The 20,232-nt window shown below is 37.9% G+C and overlaps 1 protein-coding gene across 5 annotated transcripts in view; it reads right to left on the bottom strand.

Annotated features, from left to right (window-relative positions):
• Nucleotides 1-20,232, bottom strand: part of PLCB4 (phospholipase C beta 4) — a 190,560-nt gene that overhangs the window by 112,067 nt on the left and 58,261 nt on the right. For all 5 annotated transcript variants that reach the window (XM_072409636.1, XM_072409635.1, XM_072409639.1 and 2 more), the window contains exon 3: nucleotides 12,350-12,410. The gene's annotated coding sequence lies outside the window, so the exon portion shown is untranslated. The remainder of the gene's footprint in view (nucleotides 1-12,349; nucleotides 12,411-20,232) is intronic.

Consider the following 20,232-nt stretch of genomic DNA (forward strand, 5'->3'; position numbering starts at 1 on the left):
TGATAAGGCTAAAGGGAATAGTGTTGCGGCAGAATTGCTGCATTTTATTTAGGATTTAGGCTTAGAGTGTCCTGGAAGGAATGGATGGGCCAAGCACTCCGTCCCTTGTTGGTTTATGATGTCACATCCCTGAATTTGACACCCCCTGAATTTAGCAACATAGGTTCTACAACATCTATCATTTCAATTTAACACTGACTAACAGCTAAAATTATATATGTGCATTTCAGTTGTTTTATTGTGTAAATTCTGTTTGTCCAGACTTTGGCATCTAAGTTTAAAGTCAGTCTACCCGAGATGCAGTTAAACTGAAAGAAGTAATAAGAAAAGTACACAGCTGTAGCTTTCCTACACGGTCATTTGAACAAGGCAGCCAGCGATACAATTATACAAGTAATATTAGAAAATCCCCAGATTGCAGCAGAGAGCATGAAGGCAATTTTAAAGGAATTCAAGAACGAGGATTTCAAGCCGGGGAGATCAGTGGATGGTATTCTCAAGGAAGGCATGGTGAATCCCCAGCTTCACACACATATTGATCTGTGCTGAAATAAAGTCATGTTCTGCCTAATTACAGGAAGCAATATAACACCAGGCTGGACACATCAGATTGCTTCATGCAGAACACACGTTTCATGTCAGATGGAAAACTTTGTGTTTGACAATTGAAGGAAATCCATAATCTTTTTTTTTTTAAAGAAATTAATGCAAAGAACTTACATAATCTTAGTATTATGTTCCATTTATGTATTTTTAATGTATATTATTATATTCCAGCATTTATATAGTGCCAACATTTTACGCAGTGCTTTTCAAAGTTCATAGTCATGTCATTGTCAATCTAATGTCCCTATCAAATATAATGTCATATGTCATTATCACAGTGTAAGATCAATTTAAGGGGAAGCCAAATAACCTAACTGCCTGTTTTTGAAATGTTGGAGAAAAGTGGAATACCCAATGGAAACTCATGCAAACACGGGGAGAACCTGCAAACTCCAAGCAGATAGTGTTGTGATCGAGATTGGGAGCTAGCGCTACAAAGGCTCAGACTGCTAACATCTGAGCCCGTGTGCTGCCTATATATTATTATTTATGAATGGCTGCAGCAGCCATATTTGCTCCTTGCTTTTACTGTGCTGCTGCTTCTCAAAATAAAAGTCATTTAGGTGTATATTTATAAAGGATTCCCTTTGGAATTCCTACATTGAATGTTTGCTAGACAGACATCCATTTGTATTTAACAGCATCTTTAGCTTTAAGCAGAGTTATAATGTTCATTGTATTATGTTGTATTCTGATGGGAGAATCTAGTTTAGGTATAATATAATGGGTGAATCGTTTTCTGATTGTAATCTCTATTATGTACTTACTATTTGTTATTTGCTGATAAGTGAATCTAGTTTATATTTATACACAACAAACGATTCTTGTTTAAAATTGGAATTTATCTGTTATGTTGTATGCTGAAGGGCAAATCCTCCTCAAATACAATGGGTGAAAAAAGTGAATTCTTGGAAAGAAATAGGGGAATCCCCTATGAAAAGATAAGGGAAAATGATAGCAGGATGCTGTAAAATACAGGTAAAGAATATCCAGTTTTTATTTGCTGTGCACATAGTTTATAATTGAACCCATAAGAGTATGGCAGCTCAATAAAAACAATGGAGCTGATTTACCAAAGAATTATAGGTTGTTCACATAGCAAACTGAGTTATCTCTTTGGATATTTCACTTGGTAAATGAAATGAAGGTTAATCTTGCTTATTTTAGATTTCCTTGCATGTGAGTTAATGTTCTTTGCAAAATAGGTTTTCACTGTTTCTCTAACCTAATTGATTTATACCTTGCAAGATAGTTTACCTTGGTAAGTAAACAGACTAACTTCCTATAGTGAATCAGTCTCAATGTGTTAACTATGTGGCTAATAATTTTTCATAAGTTTCTAAAAGTTATTTTACCAAGCCCCTACACATCTATCTGCTGAATGGAAAATTGAGAAGCAGCCATGACACCTTAAAGCCCATCCTTCTGCTCCCCTCTCCTGTAAACATGTCCCCAATGTTAGACCGACAGCACATTGTAAAGCAATAAAATTGTAGGTGACTTAAACAGCTGAACCCCACACTAGGTTCTGCCATGCAGAGGGTTACAGAAAGTTTCTAGATGTACAGATCCAGTGGGAAATGAAAGAGACAAATGTTTACTTTGGGATGTTTCCTGTAATAAAGCCTAGTCAATGATGTTTTCTTTATATTTCTTACAAAGCAATAAGTATAGGTGTGTCAAAGTAATGTGAAAAAATGTATTTTAATCTAGACTGTAACTATCCCAAAAATGCCCCTACATATGGGTACTCCCTAAAAAAGCCAAGAACATGTTAAAGTAAAACTGAAGTAAAAAATTTAAAAAAAAATGTGAGCGGGTTCTGTGTTATGCAAGGGACAGGTGATATCTCTTTTCAGCATTAAAATAAATGTATCTCCCTGATCGTCATCTGTACCCTCCCTGTCAACCCCTTCCACCAGCCATGATATGTCTGCACTGCTCAGAGAAGAAACATCATATCGCTGAGTGTACATAAGGTAATGAAAAGTAAAAAGATTTAGAAAAATTTTAATAAATCATTATTAGCATTTTGATGGTGAAAAGGAGGGACCAGGAAAGGGTAAATATTTTCGGAGAACTTTGCCTTTTTTTTAAATGAGCCAGTTACTATTTTAAATCTGTTGGTTCTTTAAGGCACATCACATATGGAACATTATACAATGATTAATCTGTTCTGTCATCTCAGCCTCCAAGTAATGTATGCGTTTCCTATGCAGTGGCTGCCATGCATTGTGCATAAACAGAAGGATTTCCAGCTCTTTGTCAGAGACAAAGCAGACTTTACCTGGGCCATTTCACGGCTCTGAAGATAAAGCGCTGGATAAAAAGACGGGGAGTGACACCAATTACATACAGAGAACATTTAACACAACATAGTGCCTGGAGTTGAAAATAATTTGCTCTAAATGGCCAGGTTATTGCTAGAGGAAAACTATTTTGCTGAATTTTTACTTGACGTTCAAAACAAGCACAGGAATTGCATTTTCTTCGTGTTTGTAGTTTCTAGTTGTATACACTACACCAGGGGTGGCCACACTTTTTTGGCTTGCAAGCTACTTTTAAAATGACCAAGTCAAAATGATCTACCAACAATAAAAACTTGGACTTAATAACTCTTGTGCGCAGTAGAGTTTATTTTGAAAGGCAGGGCTCCGCGATCTTGCGTTGCCTTTGCGATCTACCAGTATATCGCGGATCCACCTGTTGGGCACCCCTGCACTAAACCCTACAGATACAACTAAGGTGGAATTACTGTTCCCTAGCAGTGTTCTCGAAAAAAATTTTTTAAGCTGATTGGAAAGAAGGTATAGGCGGATGGTTAAATTAGTCAAATGTTTAATAAAAAGTGCTGGGTGGTGTACCCGGCTAAAAGAGGATGGGGAGAAAACTGTCTAGTGTAACTAGCCTGCAGCATTCAGTCTTGCTTCCTCATTGTCTATCAAACAGGTTGGTTATACTAGGTAACATAAATTCCACCACAGTTTTGAAAATACAGACTTTGTAAAAAGATCTGCAAAAAAAACATACATGTGGGTGCACCTTTATGTGCACTTTCTATGTGAAAGCCTAGCATGCTTTGCATATTGAGTGCCATGGCTGCAACCTTTAACAAACCTATAAAAGTTACATACAACTACACAGCAATCACTTTTTTAAATGGCATCCAAAGATAAATTATTAAATTATAAAAAATAAAATATCAATGAGAAAATTATGAGCATCATTTGCAAAAATGTGCGCTGTATGGACTGGTTTAAAAACAGATTTCTGTGGTGTCTGTAAAACACAGTATGGTGAATAAAGATAAAAGGAGCACTGCTTTGTGTGTTGATACCTACATATGTAATCCTTGTACTGCTTCCCATATTTATTGTAATAATCAGCAGAAAACCAGGTGATGCAGGATTTTTGAGAAAGCCACATGCTCATTGTGTACTAATGTGCCTGCGCTTATTGAAGTTCATCAGTATAGAACATGAAAAATAGAAAACAGGTCAGTTGGTATGTATTGAACTTTACTGAAAAGTGGAAAGGCTTTTGAAGGATTTAATATGAGTTGATTGGCGGCTATTCAATCTAGGTGGCAACTCTCCAACCAGCTAAGACTTTGGCTGGGTTTCTAAAAGTCTAAGTACTCTCAGCTCTAATGCCTGGATAATTAATCAAATTCAGTTGCTGATGACTGATTATTGCTAGAACCACAAGGGTTGTGGACATGACAATCCTTACTACTACTATATGTAAGGGGAGGAAGGCCTTTCACATAGAATTTAAAGCTGAATGGTCGCCTTAAAGGAACCGATAGTAGGACCAACACTGGGATGGCAATGCAAATCGCCTCATAATGCTGATTGCCAAGCTGCAACTCCCTGCAATAATTTTAGTTTAATAGAGGAAAAGGGTACACGTTTCAGAGGATAGTATACCCTGTATCATGTACCTCCAGCCTGGTACAGCTCATCCCCCTGTACATTCCATGTGGCTGTCTGATAGAATAAGCACCAATATGAAGAATAAGGTGCTTGGGGCATTAAACAATCTTTTATATTGCATTCATTTGTGTGTGTGAAGGTGTGCTTTCACCATAAAGCATGCATGGAACAGTTTGGTGATAGCTCTTTTGTGCTCCAGCATGACAGTGACCCTCTGCACAAAACCCGATCCATAAAGGCATACTAATATGTTTGGAGTGAAGGAAATCAAGTGATCTGCACAGAGCTCTGGCCTCAACCCTGCTGAACACTTTGATATAAATTGGTATACCAACCGTAAGCTAGGTCTTCTGATTTAACAATAATCGCTGACCACTTTTATCTTTTCCATAATTATCTTTTGTCTAAATAGAAACAAATTCCCACAGATATGATCCAAAACCAAATGGAAACAATTCCTAGGAAAATGTAGGATGTTATCAGCATAAAGTGCAGGTGACTTTATATTAATACCCATGATTTTTGGAAGGGGATACCCAACAAGTGCCACAAACATTTGCCAAATGGTGTATGTGGCCATATCTGCCAGTATTTCTGGTGTCTATACAAAAGTTCAGCCACTTTCCACCTTTTTTATATGAGGGACTTGAAATAACTTTCAGGTCTTCAGGAAGCCCCTGCTATAATTACTACATCCACAGCAAACAGTATATGAACTAGGTGATCAGTGGTAAGAATGCCTGCTATCGTTGACCAGTGGGAAGAATGATATTCCTATAGGTCAAAAAGATCATTGGTGTACCATTAGAGGCAAAAATGCTCATTGCTCAAGGAACTCATGGACGAACCCTGTTTGAGAAACACTGCATATGCTGGATCAACTCATGCACAAACAAAAAAGCCGCGCCGTTAAATGATTTACTTCAAAAATCACATAATCAAATTAATTACAGCAATGTAACAAAAGTCAATGTTGCCAAAACACATTGTGAAAATGATATAAAAACATACTAATTAAAGGAAATGTGAGAAATAATGAGGCTAATGTTGCTGACGTCTTCTTCTGAAAATCTAGTTTCTTTGTTGTTATGCTGATCGAATCGCTGCCATACAGTCGCTGACCTGGAGTGAGGCTTTACCGTTTTTGGGTAAGATCAATAATTTGTTAAAACAGCCTTCCTAAAACTTTTCATCCTAGAGGAACCCTTGAAATAAATTTTAGGTCTTGGGGAACCCCTGGTATATCGAATTCAGTTGAAATAATGCTTCTTACAATGGTAACAATCTGGATGTTCTCTTACAGAACTTGTCAGTATACCATCCTCAGGGACAGATAGATTAATCATGTCATGCAGCTGGCTCTAACACTTGGTGATGGCCCCCAAAATATGCAAGAACCATTAAATGGAATGTCAATCAATCAGTTTAAAGAATCCCTACATATCCACTGTAGGAACCTTCAGGTTAGATAAATCTCTGGTTATAAATGGTATATTTAAAATATGCCTGCAGATACTTTAAAACTTCTAAACTTATAATAGAATATAAGTGCAGCCATCTTTAAACCAGAATTACTTACCAGGAGCCCCAAACATGCACAATTTTAAAATATAGACTCTTTCCTTGCACGTCTTCCCTTCTGCCCTACATGACTGGTCAGTGAAGTCAAACATCAGATAACCTTTAAGGGTCAATAGTAATGTGGGAGAAGAGGTAAAACTATTCCTTTGGAGTTGCAGAAAAATATGAAAGAATGTACAGAGAATGCTTGTAAGACAGGTTTGCCTTAAAAGTCAATGCAGTAGAAAGTTACTGATGTAACTGCGAAACTGGACATTCACACGGCAGGGACACAATAGCTGGGTATACTGCCCTGACAAATGATTTTTTTTTATTGTTGTTGTTTGTTTTCTGTCTTTGAACTATAACAAAATGAACCACAGGCATGTCACAGCTTGAACCGATACAGATTTCCATTCCCTGTGCCAATAGTGGTTTACATAACAACGATTTTCATTCTAATTTCAAAATAAAATTGCTAGGCAACAAAAAGAATGCAGTGATCCTGCACACCCTGGCCATAAAACTGCAGTCTTTTTACTCTAGGCTCTACCAATAAGTCTTTGGATTTCATTACTGGACCATGTGTCACAAGTCTTAGAAATGGCCTAAAGGAAACCTAAAGGATATATAAAGGTTACCATTACAAGACACCTCTAAAAATGCATATTGCCTGGCTGATGTTGCTGACCTTATAACTTCATTATGTTATGGGTCACTATTTGGAGCAGATATGCAGCCAGGAGAGTTGGAAGTCTTTAGCTGGATATATGGCAGCCAGGCAGATAATATTTGTAGGAGCAAAAATCAGCAATGGAAGTTTCAGATTGCTAGATATAAACCTTAACATGTCCTTTTTAAAGAAACAAATATATAGGCAATTGTCATTATTTTAATGGCTTGTTTTTTCATCCTTTGTGGCACCCCAGAGCTGCTGTTCTGTAGAACGTTTGCTGGTGTTTCCTATCTATGTGCGCTCTGGTCATTGCTGCATTAAAGCAAATCTAGATTCACCTCTCCTCGCTCCATCGCGTCACTGACATTTTTACCTGGTCCTTTTGGGTTTGAGTCTTTGGCCACCTTGATTGACCAGAACATAGCCAAGTCTACTTAAATCATTTTGTTACTGGTCACACCTGTGTATTTACTTCCCATAGATAATTTGTATTGAGAGAAGAAGAAGTGCTTACTATTAGAGGGTTATGCAGTTAGGATAATCATTTTTAATGTACCTGCTATTACCTGCTTCTCCAACCTGCACATAAATTGGTGAGCTGCTTGCTTTTCCCTTTCTTATCATTCTTAGATCCTGGAAGTGTACTAATAATATCTATAGAAGATTTGTCTCACATACAAAGATCAGTAGGGGACATGTGGTTTTGTGAACAGTTGGAATATACCAAAAATAAAAGTTATATTATTTTAGCAGAATATATAATTATTTCTGCTTTGTTCTGGTGTGGTTCAATATTTGGAATTCATGCATATATTTACCCCTGCCTTAAATGCCCATTTTCCGCACTACATCTTGGCCAGTCCTGCACTGTCTGTCATGTTATTATTCACCCAATATAAAGTAATAAATGTGCCATTAATAGAAAACAATATACTATAAAATATCCGGGAACCCTACAGCCTGAATTGTGAGAAGAGGATGAATGTGAATTTGTGGTCACTGGACATTAAAGAAGTGGCTTTGGGAAATAAGGATGTAATTGGTTTGTTGATTGAAAAAGCCTCATCAATAATTCAGAGTTAGCACTTGAAAGAAAGATGCAAATCAAAAATGTGCCAGAAAACAGATGGAAAGGAAGTAATAATTGGGTTTCCAGTACCAGTAATGAAAAGGACCTGGGAAAACCACAGATGCTACACTGTTGGCTGCAATGTTAAGTAATGGAAATGCCATAAATTAGAATGCGTAGGTTGTATAATTTCCGCATTTATTGAATAGAAAGATTGCTAAGCAAATCAGCTTGCAAATAAGTCAAGTATATCTCTTATGCCACCCACCTAGCTAAAAAGTTGCTATGGGTAATATCACCTTACCTGTCTCCAGACTCCTAAAAAGTAGGCACATTGCATATGATGGTAACAGCTATCTCATGATATAACCAGACTTCATTGATTGTTTTCCAAATTCAATACTATAATCCTACTGCTGTCCACAGAGGCCAACACCTCAGCAATGACCTGTTCCCTGTCCAAATGATTCCTTAAGCTACGTACACACGTCCAATGGTTCTTGTCTGATAATCAGCTCAGGGCCGAAATAGGATCAGAATCTGGCGTGTGTACAGCGCCCATCATCCGTCCTGGTCGATCCACGGACGATAAACAACGAACAATCCTAATACAAGGAAAGGGGGAGAGTGCACAGCGGGGTGCCGCTCTGTCGTTCTCCCCCTCCCCTCTCCATAGAGCAGAACGGTGCTGTATGTACAGCACTCATTCATGCACTGTGCAGTCCTTGTGAAAGGTCCTTTTCAATGACTATAATTGCACGTGTGTATTGAGGCAGGAACAACAGCAGACATATTGCCCAAAATGTCCAAAAATTCACATGTTGGGTGTATAAATCATTATGATAATCAAAATCTTTTGCCACGTGACTGGTTTAAAGGTCAAGTCTGCTAAAATCCAGTGGCTACCAGTGGGTTGAATCAACTGGGAAATTATATCTCTTGGAGTTTCAAATGGGTATGTGTGTGTGTATATATATATATATATATATATACATACACATACATATATATTTATATATATATATATATATATATATATGGCAGCATCAGCTTCAACTCACTTGCTACAAAGAAGTGTTTTAGGAGTATTTCAAAAATCCAGGGGATCAGGACTTTGGAATACCTCCTGGGCTCTCCCAGTACACAGCTAAACACAGCTTCTTCACCAGGGCCACAGGTTGCAACTTTCCCCTGATTCATGCCTCTTTTTAATGTCAATGGCCAGGTGCTTCACAGCCATTCTCATTACCTGGCCTAGAGAAAGGGAGGAGTGTCTGGCCCACCCATTCCTTCCAGGACACTCTGGGCCAGGATCCCATATAAGCTGCAACTCTGAAGCAAAACAATTACTAACAGCCACATCTATCCTCATCCCATCCTTCTACACTATATATATCGATAATTATATATGTATATATTACCAGATTATTAAGACATGGTTAGATCCTGGCTTAAAAAAGGGTTGGATCAGGACCTAGTTTGTATGGAAAAGTATCTTTCCTATCACACTACCAAGATGCTATAGATTCAGCTACATTTGGAAATAAAATAATTCGATTCGGACAGAAGTATAAAAATGTATTCTCTGTAGATTAGTATTGGAAGTGTTTAATGTGCATAAGGATCTGGATCATGGCACAAGTTGTATTAGGGTGCAACAAACCTGTCAATAGCCATAGAACAGAAAAGAATTTCAAAACTACAAATTGCCATATTCCCTTTATGTAGGTGTTCTTTTCAAACACTGAAGGTGAATTGCCTGATACAAGTCATTTCTGACCTCTGGTAATATTGACAGAATACAGCCTTTGCAAGATTACTTGGCAAAAGCTATGGACACAAAAGCATTAGCCGTGATCTCCATAAATACAGGGCTCTGTAGTACCCTTGAGATAGTTTACATTCTGCCACAAGGTCGCCCAGGGCTTGGTTGTCAATGCACCGTTACTGGGTCAGGTCTGCAATCATCTTGATAAATATCTTTTCCATATTTGTGCAGATCAGATTATGTTACATGAACAGATTATGCAGATTTAGGTCTCCAGAGATTCACTCACAGCGGATAAATGCTTTTAAAAGGAAAACAATGAAGGTGAAAAAGCTATAAACCGTCTTTACAAAGGGCAATGTTAGACAGGGACTTTCGGTGTAAACATTCTATTTCCTTTTTTAACACAGATACATTAAATTATTAACTTAATCAATATGTATAATTGATTTTCTATGCACAGAAAGCAAAGCTTGCATTTGTAATGAAAAAATATAGGCTGACCCCATATCAGACATGACTGTGAAATACATACTTCAAGAGCCATTATTAATTACTAATATTCGGGAGGCAGAGCTTGCATCTATAATTAGTACATTTATCTGCTCCCATGCACATATCTATCTCTTTTTTAGCTAAAAAAGCTTTTTTTGCAGGATTGGACAATGGCAAACATAAAACTTGTAGGACAGTCCTGGATAATTCTTCCTACTACCAGCAAAATGATAAACCAGGGGGAGGGAAAGGGTTAGGACTCCCTTACATGAAGTAGGAATCCATTACATGGCTTTTACAGTTGGTTTTACCAAAAAAATTACTTTCTTGTCTATGAGTGACAAAGGAGGTCAAAGATGTCCAAAAGCAGTCCAGCTGAGGCATGAGCAACAGCAAACAAGTTACCCATCACATTTTTACTGCTGTCTGTAACTCGTTATTGCCAACAGCAATACCAGCCCAAAAAAGGTGCCAAACCCTTTTTCAATCCATCAAAAGATGGAAGAATGGCTACTGTATTAGAAATGTAATTGTGCTATGGATATATAATATATACCATTATAATTATATATATATATATATATAGAGAGAGAGAGAGAGACAAAAAAAACTTTTAATTAGGCACTATTTTCAAAGAATAAGTCTTTGTAGCAGTAGGTACTGTGCACTGATTTATCCTCAAATGTACAGAGAACTTTTATTTTAGCAGTTTATCTTGCACTATTCCCACCTACCATTGTGTGTTTTGGCAGTGTTCAAACCCTATGATCTGACAGCAGGTGGAGCTAAACTACTCTATAATATATATATATATACCATGTTAAGTAGAACATTTGTGTGCAATCCAACTGATTTATGTCAGTTGATAAAAAGAAATATGCCCACTTTTGCATTAATTTCACTACAAACCTTCTAAATAGGCAAAATATGACTTCTTGATATATACCTTACTGACTAACACTTTTACTATTCACATTATGAGACCTGACCATATAAAAGACAGAACAAATGTACAAGCAGTGATCAAGCATAACATCCCTCATAGAAAAACATGGGCTTGGGAAGAAAACTAATTAAAAATGATTGCTAATGTTTAATAATAAATAAAAGAAATTCCAGACATGTCACTAAAAAATAAATAATCATCCACGTTGTTGTCTACGTATACATTTGTAATGCCTGTGCTACAAACAAAAATAGTTCATATTAGTTTTGAAACATAACAACTCTAAAATCAATCTTATCAGTGACACCACCTTGTAGGGGCTTGTAGGTAATTTACTTCTACAAACAGAGCATTGGCGTAGCTGCAAAGTCGGCTACAAGTTTTTGATTGTGAATCAACATCGGTAATGGGAAGTTATTTTTATCCTTTTGTAAAGGTAGCAGTGGTAAAGTAAAAGAAACAATGTTTTCTAGACTTATGAACAAAACAATAGAATTTAATTAGATTAAAATGGCACAGAAGTCTTTTGTCTAGTTTTTGGATAAATTGGGAAATGGGTAAAACCTTAGCTTGTTTTTTTTAATGACCTCCTGGAGGTTATCCAGGGCCCATTCACACCTAAGCAATTATTTGTAGAGGCATTTCCATTAACATGCGGGCTAATGTGTGTTTTGTTAAGGTAGCCCATTCATTATAAAGAGGCTGCAAATGAACCAATTTGCAAGAATGCACACAACTCCAATATACACAGGACTCCACAACACATAGGATGAAGTGCATTACCTTCTACTGTACAGAGCCTTAGGGTGGTCACTGAACATAGAGTAAAGCTGGGTACACACGTGCAATATTAGTCGTTGGAAATGATCTTTCACTATCCTTTCCAACGACTAGCACTGCATGATGCATGCATGAGCTCAGTACATACAGCACCATTCTGCTCTATGGAGAGGGGAGGGGGGAGAGTGATGGAGCGGCACCCTGCTGCGCGCTCTTTCCGCGCCTCTCAATTAGGATCGTTAGTCGTCGATCGCCCGTGGATCCGCCAGGACGGTCGTTCAGGCGATGGACAACTGGCGCTGTACACACGGCAGATTCCCGCCCGATAATGGGCTTAGGGTCGAGAACCATTGGACGTGTGTACGTAGATTTAGACTCTGGTTTGTTTCTGAGACGGAAAGTGATCACGGATGGGGACACAGACAGCAAAAAACATCTAAAAAAATTCTAACCCTTCTCCACTCAATACATAGCCAAAACTAGAGAAAAACGTTCATGAAAACATTTCCTTTACCTCTTCTTTTCTTTTCAACAGCTGTTTGAGGGGACTATTATGCATTCCATCACAAGCCACCCTAAAAATAATCAAGAGATACAGAGAAATGAGAATAGCTTTGATATACTTTTCTAAAACTAAGTTAAAAATGACATTTTTATGTAGAAGTGAATTTGATGCAACTTTCTAACACAAGAAATAATAATGTTTTTGTGAACACTTTATTATCCTAAAACTCAAGTGATTTAAAATGCATTCTTTAAAATTATATATATCATATGATCACTATTCAGCATTGTTTACAAGGATTCCAGGGACAGAGGCTTGGGAAAAGAAGGATGGGGGTGTATTAGCAGAAGGCCGAAAATATAGGGCATGAAATATAGGGCGTGCTGTGGATATTGCCGGTCTTTGTTATTTATTGTGTACACTATAAAATGTAAATGCCACTCCAATTGTATACCATACATTTTATGATATACATTTTCTTGTAGATTAATATACACTTTAATATACATTTTTAGGGGAATTGATTGGCCCTTTTACTCCACAGTGATTGATAGATAACATTAACACTTTATTGGTTAGTAGTACCAGATGCCTAGAAGTGTGCTAGCTAGACCTATTGACAATCTGTTGCTGTTAATGTATGATCGGATATCATAGTGCAAACTTGTAAAAGAATAAATATAGATTTCTAGATTCCCCATTTAAACACTATGGAGCTGATTTACTGGGGGAATTTAGGCTGCTCACTTACCAGGGTGAATTATAACCTTGCATTGGTTTATTCACTTAGCTTTGTGAATACAAAGATAGTTTACTTTGCAATAAATAATAAATCATATGCAATGAAATCTAAAATAAAGTTTTTTTTCCTAGCCTGTCATCATATCATTTTCTAATTGAAGTGAAATTGCGCTTTCAATGGGATAAATCCTTTTTGCTAAGTGAACATATTCCTTTAGTATATCACCTCCTTTAAATTTCATTGTACTGCATATCTTTCCTTGCACTTTACAACTAGAGGATAAATAAGGACAACAATAATATCATTATTCATGATATACATTAACACATGTAACAAGTTGTTTAAATTCACAAGTATATAATTTTTTATGGAATATACTATGAATAAAGATAATAGTAAACAGTATAATAAATCCTGCTTTGGCATGTAGGTGTTTAATCCACAATGATATATTCAATGCAGAACTACAGAACAGCAACAAAATAGGAAATATAAAAAAAAAAAATTAAAAAAGGGGCTTTGTTGCAATACTTACCATCAAGTTGCCGCTGTCCCCCACAGCACATGTCTATACAATATATCCATCCTTCCAGGTTACATAATGGCTACCACCATTCAATCTACTTCCTTTGAGACTAGGGGGTCATGAATACAACCATGGAGAGTGCATCATCCTACTGATCTGGGTTTAGAATACTTTTGCATCACTGAGTAGTCCCCGGACTGGCTATATCACTGCATGGATCATAGCCGCATCGTCAGAGATGTTTTAGCTCTGCACTCCAAGCAGATATAGAAAAACACACAGAATTCAGCTTTAAACTGATGAACTGTGTGCAATGCTAAATGTCACTAGTTAACACATTTACCAATTTTCATTTAATGAATAATTTAATAGATAGATACACGTTTAGTGCTGGCTACTGACCCCAAACAGCAGGAAGTGAAGGTTGAACCCTTTCCAAAGGACACAATGGCCATTTTAGAAGCTTGTCTAGATGTAAGAGATCCAGAATACTAAAATTGTTAATATTACAATCTTTTATTACCTTTTGTCAGTGAGTGGCATTACATTTCAGGTGCCTCCGGTAATCTAGAGAAGCATCCCGTTTGTTAATGACAATTTTCAGACATGGGCTAAAGGAACTGTGATACTTCTTCTGTCAGGGGGAAGATACCCAGGAGGAGAACACAGCCTTAGGGCACCCCAGGTTAATGGATTTTAGAATTATAAACTCATTTAGATTTGATTGAAATAAAAGTCATACCCTTTCGCAAACCTTTGAGACTGTTCAATTATTGGATTCCTATTGTATAGAGACTAACTAATTGTTCCTTGATGAGGAAAAATGGGATCATGATGTTCTTATTGGCCTAAAAGCAGAAACATCACCAAGAGACATGTAACTCGGCAGTTATTAACGAGACACTGCTAGTCAGGCTTAAGAAAATAGGCCAGAACTAGGCCAGAATTGTAGTTTGTAGGAAGCAACAGCACTGTGGCTTAGTGGTTAGTAGTTTCGCTTTACAGATTGAGTGCTGGAGTCATTTCTCACCAGATGAGTTATCTATATCAGGGGTGTCAAACTCAAATACACAGAGGGCCAAAGCTAAAAACTTAGACAAAGTCGCAGGCCAACCCTGAAAATTATTGAAAACATTTGTTTTTCCTTCTCATTAGATTTAAAACCTTTTCATATGGAAACAAAGAGGTTTTTTCAACAAAGAGACTTCACATTCAATCTGGAACAAGCCTATAATAGAGGAAGAGGCACAAAATTATTTTTTAATTTTTTTAGCAAAAAATCTTATGCCTCTTGCTCTACTTGTAGCCTTCTGAGTTAAATTTCAATGGTAACCTTTTTGCACAGGCTAACAATAATAACAACAATTTTCTTCTATGAAAATCCAACCCTTCAAGTCAATACCTTGGCATAGCAAGGAAAAGCACAGCTGAGGGAGAGTGCTAGAAATGCTAGAAATGGAACCGCTACTAAAATTCTCGGCAATACTTGCGTCTATAAAACAGTCCAATGCGGGGCCACACATAGGCAGAGAGCCCGCTGGTCTATAGACGTGAGTGATGCTGAGAAATGTAGTAGCGGCGATATTTCAATGCAGCGGCGGGCCAGCTGCAGTTCGTATTTAGGATTCCTTTGGGGCCCAAAAAAAAAGGACACTGAGGGCCATATTTGCTTCCCGGGCCAGAGTTTGACACCCCTGGTCTACATGGACTTTGTGCCCTCCCCATGTCTGTGTGGGCTTAATACTATAAATCCAAGACAATAGCTTTGGAACAACTCAACCCTGGACTTCTTACATTACTGTTAGTGAACAGATCATTGCATAATAGGGCTGAACTTCAGGCAAGAAGATCTTGACACTATCATATATTATTATTATCCAGTGTTTAAATAGGGCCCACATATTATGCAGCACTTCATAGTTATTCATAATATGCAGCAAGTCCATAGTCATATCACTAGTTCGCCCTCAAAGGGGCTTACAATCTAATGTTCCTACCATAGTCATATGTAATTACCACAGTCTAAGGGGGAAGTCTTAATTTGGGGGGAAGGCAAATAACCTAACCACTTTTTTTGAAATGTGGTAGCAAAACGGAGTACCCGGAGGAAACCCACACAAACACAAGGAGAACCTGCAAACTGTGTATAGTTGGTGTCCTGGCTGAGATTCGAACATAGGACACAGCACTGAAAAGAAAAAGAAGTGGCAATTGGGCTAAACAGATTTTTAGATTTGCAGAATTGTTAAAGCATGTGTTCAGATCATTCATTCAGGTGGCCCTAGTCTCTTAAAATTTTTTTCCTGAGCCATAAATCAAAATTTAGCACTTAAACATAGCAAGCGAATAGGTCATGAATGGTATATATAGATCACTGATAACAGTTTCTGTCTTAATCACTTAAGACCAGCTATTATACCAGCATGACAATTCTTCAAGGGAAACAAACTTGCATGAGAAAACTCTAAACTGTCTATTTAATAAAAGACTGTAGGACAGGAATTTCCAGTTATGGACTTACAAACCATTGATGTAGGATATGCACACCTGGCCACATATGAAGACAATTGATATCAACAACCAAATGATTAGATCCTCATTTACTACTTTTTTAGCCAAACATACAAACCTGCAATTTCATTTATTAGGCCATCATTCTTTACTGCCCAGGAGCAAAAACTGGATTAAACATATATAGAGATGCAGGGGAAAAAAATCCCATCCCACTGATAGTGAAGATGGAACTTGCACACCTTACACCAGAGTGCAAATTCAGCAGTGTTCTTCCCAGCCCCTTTTAGCTGGGTGCACCACCCGTCCCTTAATATTTGGACTGCTGAAAGCTGAACTGGGCGCCTCAGCAAAATTTTGTAAATGCAAGTGAGTGGACAGACACCACCTATACCAAAAAAACATCAAAATTTAACCCAAAAAACTTAAAAGTCACCAGGAGTGGCATGCAAAAAAACATTCCCTGGCTCTTGGAAGCTTTTTGCCGACACTGCAAAGGGCATGCAGCAAGCAGAATAGAGCCCAACTTTATATGTAGTACTACTGTGAATGGGCCCAGATGCCAGGGACATGCAAGAGTTTCATTTTCAGCGGCAAAGGGACAGCGTCATGGACCCAGAAGTCCACTGTGGAGTCAGGGGATACAAAAGGTTGGGTAAAAATGGGTAAAAGGTTCCTCGGCAACTCATCGCTATATAGCACCTACAAAAAGGTAAGTGTGCTGTATATACATGCTGATTATGGCAAAAGCTTACCCAACAACAAGCATGTAGTTCCGCTTTAAATGATTGCCATAAAACTAATATGGAGGCAAGATTTCAGCAAATATATCAAATTCATTTTGCTGAATATGTCATGGAAACGGACATGGTTTGGGGTTAAACATTCATTTTATGCTGACTTTACATATCTTATTTTGATGTTTATTTAAAATACTTTTTTACAAATACATATTTGGGCAGAGTTCATCCAGGACACTGCTCGATGAGCATTATGGGTCTTCTATACAGAGAACACTGTAGAAGCTCATTCCTTCCTCTGTGACTAATAAATATATAGGTGAGCGAGGGGTATGTGCTACTCATTTGACTCAGTTCAGTTTTTTACATTATAGCTTGAGATATTTTGTCCCAGAGCAGATACGAACAAACAGGTAAGGCTACGTACACACATGCAATGGTTCTTGTCCGATAATCATCTCAGAGCCGATATCGGATGAGAATCTTGCGTGTGTACAGCGCTCGTTGTCCATCGCCCGAATGACCGTCCTGGCGGGTCCATGGACGATGAATGACGAACGATCGTAATGGAAGTGAGGGGGAGAGAGCGCAGCAGGATGCCACTCTGTCATTCTCCCCTCTCCATAGAACAGAATGGTGCTGTATGTACAGCACTCGTTCATGCATCATGCAGTCGTTAGTCGTTGGAAATGATCGTGAAAGATCCTTTCCAATGACAAATATTGCACGTGTGTACGTAGCCTTAGCATATGAAAATGAGGCTAGTGTGCCCCCTGTTGGCAAAAAAAGCAAATAAAAAATATTTATAGAATATATCACTTGGACAAATATAAGCAAAACTAAAGTTCCATCTTTAAGTTCGCATGATCAGGCAGGTCATTACTGTAGAAAGACCTGCCTGGTCTTTCTTGCATTAAAGCAGGTTTCTGGCATCTTCTGCAGGTTTCTGGCATTAAAGCAGAGCTGCTCATGTGCAGCATCAGCTTTGGTTTTCAGGAGAACTTGACAACCCCAGGCATCCCTAGTGAGTGTTAAAACAGGTTGGATCCATCTTTTCATGTTGTTGAAGTCAAATTGTAACTTTAACACCCAGATGTCACAGCACAAATTTGATATCCAAAAATTGTGGCAAGCCCGTGTGATTGTAGCTTAAGGTCCCTAGGTCTTCTTATCAAGACAGGAGATTCAACCAGTGTGGTAGCCCATCCGACTCAAGGTTGGACATGTTAGACATTCAGAGATTCTCTTTAGCATACCTCAGTTGTAATAAATGCTTATTTAGGAGTTACTGTTGCCTTTCCATCAACACAAACCAGTCTGGCAAATCTCTTCTGACCTCCGACACCAATAAGACATTTTCGCCCACTGCCATTTACTGGATATTTTTCCCTTTTTCAGACGATTCTCTGGAAACTCTAGAAACTAGGAACCATGCAATGTTCAAAGTCACTTAAATCAGTGGTCGACAAGCTTTTTGAACCACTAAACTTATGGGCTCCAGACAGTGTATGCGTGGGGAGCCATGTGTCACTCAAAGGGGAACCCACCCACTGCCCTGAGCTTGCAACCTGTACAGGGGACATGATCCGTGGCTCTGGCCAGTGCGCCCACCCAGACCAATCATTTAGGCATGTCGACAGTGTCAGCATAAATGCACTGATGTAAAGATTTGCTGTCATGTCATTGGCTGATTACATATTTGCATTAATAATCAGTTGAACAAGTGTACCTAATAAAGTGGCTAGTGAGTAAGAGTGTGTATGTACAGTGTGTGTAAAAAATTAAAAATGTATATAAAAATATACATTCTCCTAATTTAGTAGCTTAAGCAGCAGAACCTTTTTAGAGATTTGCTTAAAGAGATTTGTAATAAAACGGAAGTGTCTGCACTGTTCCAGCCTTGGTGCTTTTTTAATGATTTACCTGTGTGTTGTCATATCTCAGTTATCCATGCTCTAGACAGCTAAATGTGCAAACATGGGTAAGATAAAAAGAAAGTTCAAAGTCTAATTGAACATAAAACATACCTTACATAGGAGCAACACAAAGGGAATCCTTCCCCTAAAAGCTTACAATCAAAGCTGTGTCTCTGGCATTATAATTCGGAACAAAAGCTCATCTGTTCAGGTTGTAGCTTCCGGCCAGAGATTGTGAAAACACACAGGTGTTGAGCTGCAAAAATGTACTGAACAAAAAAGCTGGAGGGAAGAGCAAGGACTACCAGAAATAGAAGCACAGGACACACAGGGGTGTAACTTATAGGTAACTGAACCAGTGAATACCTCATACATAGCTATGACGCATCAACAGCCCTGTCTACTAACCTTTAATCAATGCTGCTTTCATTCTGCTTTCTATGCTGGCTCGTGTGGACTATCGTTTATACTATCAGGGGATTAGAAAGAGATTATAACATGACCAACAACTTCTGTCACTGAAAACAGGTTTGGTTTTAAAGAAAACTTGCTATAAACTGAGAAAATAATGCAAAACTGAGCAGACATCTCTGGCTGCAAGCATTAATAATCGCACGGGAAAGTCTATTTTGGACGAGTTACTTTCTCCCAGGATCAATCATGCAGTTTTGTCTGCAGAATTCATTCTGCATGCCTATGGAACAGTGTTTTTGGATGAAAGATCTTGGAGAAGTCACAAAATCCGCAGGGATGTGGAGTCCTGGGATAATATTAAATGGAGTCCCAAATGCACAGCATTATGGCTCCGTGCACCTACCACTTTTCTGTCAATTGGGGTCCAGTTTGCCTACCCTAGACCCACCCCTGATCGTACAACTACCCTATGGCTTGTTTTAGGATAAGATTAGTCATCCTCCCAAATAAAACAGATGAACAATAACCCCCCCCCTATCTAATTGTAAGTTTAGCATAATGATATTGATTTTATAAAATGTATTATTATGTAACAACTTGTGATCTGAGATCTCTGTATCTGTGTAATATATGTGTGATGTATAGATTTAAATAAATAGAATAATTAATTCATTTTTGTTCTGTTTTCAGTAACATTTTAGATGTTAGGGTTACATATTAAAATTCAACATTATTTAAATTTAAGAAAAACAGATGACATTTGAAGCTTTGAGTCTACAAATGTCATTACATATTACCTGATAGGTCACCCATGAAGTCCCTTAATCAGGCACTCTCTATTTAAGGGTGACAATACTATGTCCTTATTTTCCAATTGTTCTCGTACATTATCACCCTGTCCCCATGACACTTCTGGTGGTAATCCTAAATTGCTATGGTTGTACATTTTGTGCAGATATTCTTTCTATAAGCAACTACATGAAGCTACTGCTAGATGTGTATGCAAAAAGTAACTGCAAAACGACTATAAGATCAGCAGTTTT

Source organism: Pyxicephalus adspersus, chromosome 4 (genome assembly GCF_032062135.1).
Source record: "Pyxicephalus adspersus chromosome 4, UCB_Pads_2.0, whole genome shotgun sequence".
NCBI lineage: Eukaryota > Metazoa > Chordata > Amphibia > Anura > Pyxicephalidae > Pyxicephalus > Pyxicephalus adspersus.